General features: G+C 42.4%; 1 protein-coding gene across 1 annotated transcript in view; it reads left to right on the forward strand.

Moving 5' to 3' along the window:
* The window catches only part of TKTL1 (transketolase like 1), a 43617-nt gene that overhangs the window by 16031 nt on the left and 18979 nt on the right, over positions 1-8607 (forward strand). The window lies entirely within an intron of this gene.

An 8607-nucleotide genomic window follows, 5' to 3' on the forward strand; every position in this document is an offset into this window, starting at 1 on the left:
AAAAAAAAAAATAGTTATAAGCAGTAAATATGGGTTTACTGTCTGTTTTATTAGCTCTGATTTTTATCCTCTGCTATCATGCTTAGGTCTGAATTTTTTTCATTGGTTAATTACTATTTATTAGCACCTGGTATTGTGTGGCTTTTTCTTGCTTCCTAACTTCGGTTTGTTTGTAGGCTGACAGTCTTCTGTGCACGAAATTGCCACAATTCTCTGTCTGCTCTAAGTATGGTGGCCCAGGTGGGCTGATCTTTTGGACATGGTTTGTTGATTACACAGGGAAGTAAGCCAATTTATCAAAAATCAGTTCTGCAAAGAGGAATCATACATAAAACCCTGAACAGAAAGCCTTTTGTGTTTTATTTTTATACCCTGCCTTCTGGTATATTATAGCAGACCTGAAATAGGCAGGGTAGTTGCAAGCCTGGAACAAAGAGCATGTTTTCTGACCCTCCTTTCCTGGGAGAAATTTTGAGAATTGCTTGTTTTCTTAGCCTGGTGATAAGGGTTAAAAATAAATGTTCTGTTGCCAGGCATGGTGGCCCACACCTATAATCCTAGCCCTTTGGGAAGCTGAGGTAGAAGGATCACTTGAGGCCAGGAGTTTGAGACCAGCCTGGGCAATAGTGAGGCCCCATCTCTACAAAAAATTTTTTCTTAATTTAAAAATTAGGGGGTGCCTGTAGCTCAGTGGTTTGAACACCAGCCTTATGTAGCAGGGGTGGTGGTTCAAACCCAGCCTGGGCCCGCTAAACAAAAATAAAAAATATATATTCTTTAAAAATAAAATTAGCCATCATGCTTTGTAGTCCCAGCTACCTAGAAGCTGAGGCAGGAGGATTGCTTGAGCCTAGGAGTTTTAGGTTACTGTGAGCTATAATGAATGATGCCATTGCACTTTAGCCCAGGTAATAGAGCAAGACCCTATCTCACAAAAATAGACTAAAAAGCAGAAGGCCGGGTATGGTGGCTCATGCCTATAATCCTACTACTACACTGGGAGGCCAGGGTGGGAGTATTGCTGGAGCTCAGGAGTTTAGGACCAGCCTGAGCAAGAGAGAGACCCCCGTCTCTACTAAAAATAGAAAAATTAGTTAGGTGTTGTGGTGGGTGCCTATAGTCCCAGCTAGTCAGGAGGCTGAGGCAAGAGGATTGCTTAAGCCTAGGAGTTTAAGGTTGCTGTGAGCTAGGCTGATACCATTGCACTCTAGCCTGGCCAACAGAGTGAGACTCTTAAAATAAAAAGTATATCAGAAGAAAGAAAAAGAACATGTTGATAAGTATACTTTGGCAAGGGCAGCACCTGTGGCTCAAGGAGTAGGGTGCTGGCCCCATATACCAGGGGTTGTGGGTTCAAGCCTGGCCCTGGCCAAAAAACTGCAAAACAAAGCAAAAGAATGAAAAAAAAAGATACTTTGGCAATATGTGTTAACACTTTGGCTTCACTCCCATCAAACTAGTGAAACTTACGAGAGTTTATCCTACAGAAATACATATTTGCAAATAGGCAGATATGTTTATCAGAATGAATGTTCATTGCAACATTGCTTATGATACCGAAATTAGAAATAACCAGCATAAGAGGCTGAGTTTGTCCATTTAGTAGTAAAATTTTTTAAAACCTACAAAGCAGCATAGTGTATAATTCTGTTTCTGTGTTGAACATCTTAAAAGAGGTTATCATACATTATTTTAAGGCATAGAAAAGTGTTTTTGGAGAAAAGACACCAAAGTGTTAAGTGTGTGTCTCTAGGTGAGAGTATGGGAACTTCTATTTTATTTATTTATTTATTTATTTATTTATTTTTAATTTTTGAGACAGAGTCTTACTATGTCACCCTCGGTGGCGTCACAGCTCACAACAACCTCAAACTCTTGGGCTTAAGTGATTCCCTTGCCTCAGCCTCCCAAGTAGCTGGGACTACAGGTGCCTGCCACAGCGCCCAGCTATTTTTTGGTTGTAGTTATTGTTTGGCAGGCCCAGGCTGGGTTCAAACCCTCTAGCTCCAGTGTATGTGGCTGGCACCCTAGCTGCTGAACTATAGACACTGAGCCAGAACTTCTAATTTTTGTGTGGTGACTCACTCCTGTAATCCTAGCACTCTAGGAGGCCAAGGTGGGTGGATTGCCTGAGTTTAGGAGTATGAGACCAGCCTGAGTGAGACCTAGACCCCGTCCCCACTACAAATAGAAAAACTGGCTGGGCATTGTAGTTGGGCGCTTGTAGTCTCAGCTACTGGGGAGGCTGAGACAAAAGGATCATTTGAGCCTAAGAGTTTGAGGTTGCCGTGAGCTATGACACCACAAGATGATACTCTACTGAGGGTAACAAAGGGAGACACTAAAAAAAAAAAAAAAATTACAGATGACTCATTAGGGCTGGACGTTGTTGTTCACATCTGTAATCCTAGCATTCTGGGAGACCAAGGCTGGTGGACTGCTGCTTAAGCTCTAAAGTTAGAGCCCAGCCTGAGCAAGAGGGGGACCCTACCTCTTAAAAAAAAAAAACTAGCTAGATGTCATGGTGGACACATATAGTCCCAGCTACTTAGGAGGCTGAGGCAAGAGGATCGCTTGAGGCCAAGAGTTTGAGGTTGCTATAAGCTATGACACCATGGCACTCTACTGAGGATGATGTAAAATGAGATTCTGTCTCAAAAAAAAAAAAGTGTGAAAGGGAAAAACTTTAAGGAACCCAGCCAGTTCATCAAAAGTCAATGAGTTTTCAACACTTACATGCACATATGGAAATAAAACTCAGTGGGAATCAAGCAGGTATCTGGAAGAGGGGTTGAGTTAATTTATACCTAACTCGTATAGTGCACACATTCTGGGTGAAGGACGCACTTACAACTTTCACCTGAAATGTATAAAAGCAAATTAGGTCATCAAAATGTGTGTGCCCCTATGATATTATGAAATTTTTAAAAAGCCAATGAGTTAAAAGAAAGTCATATTAATGTGCAGATCTAAGAATAGGCTTTTTGAATTACTAAAAAAAATAAGCCATTAGCTAGCCTACTCAAGGAGATAAAAAACAAACTTAAGTCATTGGGAAGAGATGATAACCACAGGTGCAAAGAACATTTAAAGTATTGTGAGAAAACTGTATGTAACTCCATCCTAATTGCTATGAAAACATGGTTTTTTTTTATTAATTTTTTATTTTATTTTTAATTTTTTTTTATTTTTTATTTTTTTTGTAGAGACAGAGTCTTACTTTCTCACCCTCAGTAGAGTTCTGTGGTGTCACACAGCTTACAGCAAACTCCAGTTCCTGGGCTTAGACGATTCTCTTGCTTCTGCCTCCCGAATAGCTAGGACCACAGGTGCCTGCCACAATGCCCAGCTATTTTCTTGTTGCAGTTTGGCAGGGGCCGGCTTCAAACCTGCCACCCTCAGTATATGGGGCCAGCGCCCCACCCACTGAGCCACAAGCACCACCCTCTTTATTTATTATTTATTTTATTTTAGAGACAGAGTCTCACTTTGTCACCCTTGGTAGAGTGCTGTGGCATCACAGCAACCTCTAGCTTTTGGGTTTAGGCAATTCTCTTGCCTCAGGCTTCCAAATAGCTGGGACTTACAGGCACCCACCACAATGCCCAGCTATTTTTTTTGTTGCAGTTTGGCCAGGGCCAGATTCAAACCCACCACCTTCAGTATATGGGACCAGCACCCTACACACTAAGCCACAGGCACTGCCTATGTTTACTTCTTTTGAGACAGAGTCTCACTGTGTCACCTTGGTAGAGTGCCGTGGTGCCGCTGCCCACAGCAACCTTAAACTCTTGGGCTCAAGCAATTCTCTTGCCTTAGCCTCCCAAGTAGCTGGGACTACAGGTGCCCGCCACAATTCCTGGCTATTTTGTTGTTGTTGTTGTTGCTGTAGTTGTCATTGTTTAGTAGGCCTGGGCCAGGTTTGAACCCTGCAGCCCCGCTGTATGTGGCCAGCGCCCTAACCACTGAGCTACAGGTGCTGAGTCAAGTTAAGAAAACATGTTTTAAAAACAATTTTTAGAAATACATAAAATATCGGGCAAAGCCTGTGGCTCAGTGAGTAGGGTGTCGGCCCCATATACTGAGGGTGACGGTTTCAAACCCAGCCCCAGCCAAACTGCAACAAAAAAATAGCTGGGCGTTGTGGCGGTCACCTGGGGAGACTGAGGCAAGAGAATCAATCGCCTAAGCCCAAGAGCTGGAGTTTACTGTGAGCTGTGAGGCCACAGCACTCTACTAAGGGTGACAAAGTGAGACTGTGTCTCTTAAAAAAAAATCAAAATTACCTAAAAGACATACAAAACCTTAAATAGATTAATAGCCAAAGAAATAAATTCAGCAAACTGAGAGCTTTATCTCCAAAGTACCAGGCTCACTAAATCACAAAAGTGACTTATTTTTGACCTTCAAGGAATGGATAATTCCTAAGCTATTTCAGACCTTTCCAAATATGGAAACAGATGGAAAGTGTCATCTTGATTCTTTATGAAACAAAAACATGGCAAAGCTAGCCCAGAGGAAAAAAACTATAGACCACCTCACAAGTATTGATGAAAAAAAGTCTAAATAAAACATTAACCAGGCTTGGCAACTGTGGCTCAAGTGGCTAAGGCGCCAGCCATATACGCCTAAGGTGGTGGGTTCAAATCCAGCCCAGGCCCGCCAAACAATAATGGCTGCAACCAAAAAAAAAAATAAATAAATAACCAGGCCTGTGGTCCCAGCTACTTGAGAGGTAGAGGCAGGAGACTTGCTTGAGCCCAGGAGTTGGAGGTTGCTGTGAGCTGTGATGCCACAGAACTCTACCCAGGGAGACAGCTTGAGGCTCTGTCTCAAAAAAAAAAAAAAAACTCAACTCCATTAGTACATTAAAAGAAGCTTATGAATCAGTGAAGTTCAAATCAGTAATGCAAATGATTCATCATTATCAGGCGACTTAGTAGTGTAATTAATTCCCTGTCTTCTCATTAGGAGGAAAGATGTGACCAAATTTATACTACTTAAGCAAAAGCAATTCATAACAACATTTCTGGGATTTATAAATCCTCTTAGTAAAAAGAAGACTGATGAGCCAGGCACAGGGGCTCATGCCTATAATCCTAGCACTGTGGGAGGCTGAGGTGGGAGGATTGCTTGATTGAGCTCAGGAGTTCGAGGCTTATCTGAGCAAGCATGAGATCCGGACTCATGAAAAAAATTGAAAAACCCAGCCAGGCACCCCGGCAAGTGCCTATAATCCTAGCAGCTTCAGAGGCTGAGGCAAGAGGATGCCCACAGCCTGAGGCTGCAGTGAGCTATAACACCATTGCATTCTGCTCAGGGCATAGAGTAGAACTCTATCATGACCAAAATAAAAAAAAAAAAAAAAGCAATGAGATCCTCAATTTGAGTCTAGACAGATATCTTACTATTTTATTTTTTGTAAAGACAGAGTCTCACTTTATTTACCTTGGTAGAATGCTGTGTCGTCACAGCTCACAGCAACCTCCAGCTCCTGGGCTTAGGCAATTCTCTTGCCTCAGCCTCCCGAGTAGCTGGGATTACAGGTGCTCACCACATTGCCCTGCTATTATTTGGTTGCAGTTCGGCCAGGGCTGGGTTTGAATCCACCACCCTCAGTATATGGGGCCAGTGCCCTACTCACTGAGACACAGGTACCACCCTAGACAGATATCTTATTATTTTTTGAGATAGAGTCTCAAGCTGTCACCCTGGGTAGAGTGCTGTGGTGATAGCATAACTCATAGCAACCTCCAACTTTTGGGCTCAGGAGATTCTCTTGCCTCAGTTTTTCTATTTTTTAGTAGAGAGACAGGGTCTTGCTTTTGCTCATGCAGTTCTTGAACGTATGAGCTCAGGTGATCCACCTGTTTCAGCCTCCCAGAGTGCTAGGATTACAGGCATGAGCTACAACACCTGGCCTAGACAGAGCTATTTTAAATCTGAGCCCCTTTTGAACCTATCAGTCCTGCTCCAGAAGTGCTAGGCATAGCAGTTAAGTGAAAGAAGAAAAGAATCAGTACCTTATCTGGGTGTAGTGGACACCTTTGTCCCAGCTACTCAGGCTGATGCAGAAGGGACCACTTGAACCCAGCAGTTTGAGTTGCAGTGAGCTGAAAATGGTACTGCACTCTAATCTGGGTACCAGAGTGAGACCCTATCTCAAAAAGTAAAGAATACTAATAAGGAGACAACAAGTCTATCATTATTTGTAGGTTGTATATCTGGAAAACACAAGAGAATCTACAAGAAATGATTAGAAATAAGAACGGAGACCAGTAAAAGAGCTTTTAGCAAAACTGATTTACAAAATCAGTACCTTATACTAAATAACTAGTTAAGTAGATATAATGAGGAGATGATCCCTTTGATGATAGAGGTAAAAATTAAAATATCTTAAAAATAAGCATATAAGGGCAGCGCCTGTGGCTCAGTGGGTAGGGCGCCAGCCCCATATACTGAGTGTTGCAGGTTCAAACCCAGCCCTGGCCAAACTGCAATAAAAAATAGCTGGGTGTTGTGGCAGACACCTGTGGTCCCATCTACTCGGGAGGCTGAGGCAAGAGAATCGCCTAAGCCCAGGAGTTGGAGGTTGCTGTGAGCTGTGTGACATGCCATGGCACTCCACCGAGGGCGATGGAATAAGACTCTGTCTCTACAAAATAAATAAATAAATAAGCATATAAGATCTATATTAAGATGCTTTTATACAACTAGAAGCCAGAAAGATTTCATGTCATCCATATAAGAGATGGCTCACTCAGTATTCGTGTGCAAAGCATTTCTGAAATGTTGCTTCACAGACCTGTTGCTGCCATTTACCTCTGGAGAGGAGGGGACCTAAGTGATGGGGAAGAGGAACTTGAGGAAGATGGCCTCTTCTCTTGATAGCCTTCTATTTATGTTTTTGAAGATAAGGTATCTGTTGTCCTGGCTGGAGTGCAGTGGTACAATCATAGCTCGCTGAAGCAGCAAAATCCTATTCTCAAGGGATCCTCTTGCCTCAGCCTTGCAAGTAGCTGACAATACAAGGTGCATACACCATGCCTGGCTAATTTTTCTACTTTTTAGGACTGTAAAGATGGGGTCTCAATCTTGCTTAGGCTCGTCTGGAACTCCTAGCCTAAAGTGCTGGATTACACCACAGCACCTAGACCAAACCTTAGGGTTTTTTTATTTTTGTTTTTTGAAACAGAGTCTCATTCTGTTACCCTGAGTAAGAGCTGTGGCATCTGCCTGGCTCACAGCAACCTCAAACTATTGGGCTAAAGTGATCCTACTGCCTCAGCCTCCCAAGTAGCTGGGACTACAGGTGCCCACCACAACACTGGCTAATTTTTCTATTTCTAGTAGACACAGGTATCTCACTCTCGCTCAGCCTGGTCTTGAACTTCTGAGTTCAAGCAGTCCTCCCACCTCAGCCTCCCAGAGTGCTGGCTGGGATTACAGGCATGAGCCACTGTGCCCTGCCCACATGCAAACCTTGTTTTTGAATATAAAATGTCAACATTGTAAAGATGGAAGTTCTTATCTAAATTAATTTATAAAGGCGAGGTGAGGCCTCTAATAACAATAGAAAAGCTAGTCAGGCATTATGGCAGGCACCTGTAGTCCCAGCTACTCAGGAGGCTGAGGCAGGAGGATCACTTGAACCCAAGAGTTTGAGGTGGTTATGAGCTATGGTGCCATGGCATTCTACCCAGGGCAATAGAGTATGAGAGTCTGTATCAGAAAAAAAATTAATTTGTAAATTCAGTCCAATCTGAAAAAATATTCTAGTGGAATTCTTCGTCATTGGTGTCATCATTCCTGTATTGTAATTTTTGCAATGAGTATTATTAGTTTCCTAATCAAAGCTACAGAGGCATTTGCATTTGGAAAGTGTATTTTTTTTTAATTTTGCTTTTCTTTTTTTTTTTTTTTAAATGGAGACAGAGTCTCACTTTGTGACACTCAGTAGAGTACAGTGGAATCATAGCTCATAGCAACCTCCGCCAACCCCTGGATCCTTGGGCTTAAGTGATTCTCTAGCCTCAGCCTCCCAAGTAGCTGGGATTACAGGCACCTGCCAGAACACCTGGCAATTTTTGGCAGAGACGGGGTCTCACTCTGGCTCATGCTGGTTTCGAACCTCTGAGCACAGGTGATCCACCTGCCTTGGCCTCCCACAGCGCTGGGACAACAGGCATTGAGCCACCACACCCGGCCTGGAAAATGTATTTTTTAATTCAAAATAAACTATGTGGTTAAGACAGGATAGATTTAGATGAGGCAAATGTTTCAAATAAAATGCCATCTGTAAATTTTTAGATAGAATGTCAATTAATATAGCACAGTGATTCTAACATACAGTAAGGACTGTTAATGTCTGAAATTCTCTGCCTGGGAAGTAGGGATAAGAGAATGTTAACTGAAAAGGGCACAATTTAAGGAAAAGTTAGATACCACTTCAGTAGACACATTTTTGAAAAATTGATACCAAATAAGCCAAATATGGGTTTAAGATTAGCTAGCAATCCATGTTTATGACCCTAAAGGAAATTACTGGTGAGTCACAAATTTATTTTTTTCATCAAGATAGTTGACAGTTGGCTCGGCGCCTATAGC

Source organism: Otolemur garnettii, unplaced genomic scaffold, assembly GCF_000181295.1.
Source record: "Otolemur garnettii isolate 467f Iridium unplaced genomic scaffold, OtoGar3 scaffold00249, whole genome shotgun sequence".
Taxonomy (NCBI): domain Eukaryota; kingdom Metazoa; phylum Chordata; class Mammalia; order Primates; family Galagidae; genus Otolemur; species Otolemur garnettii.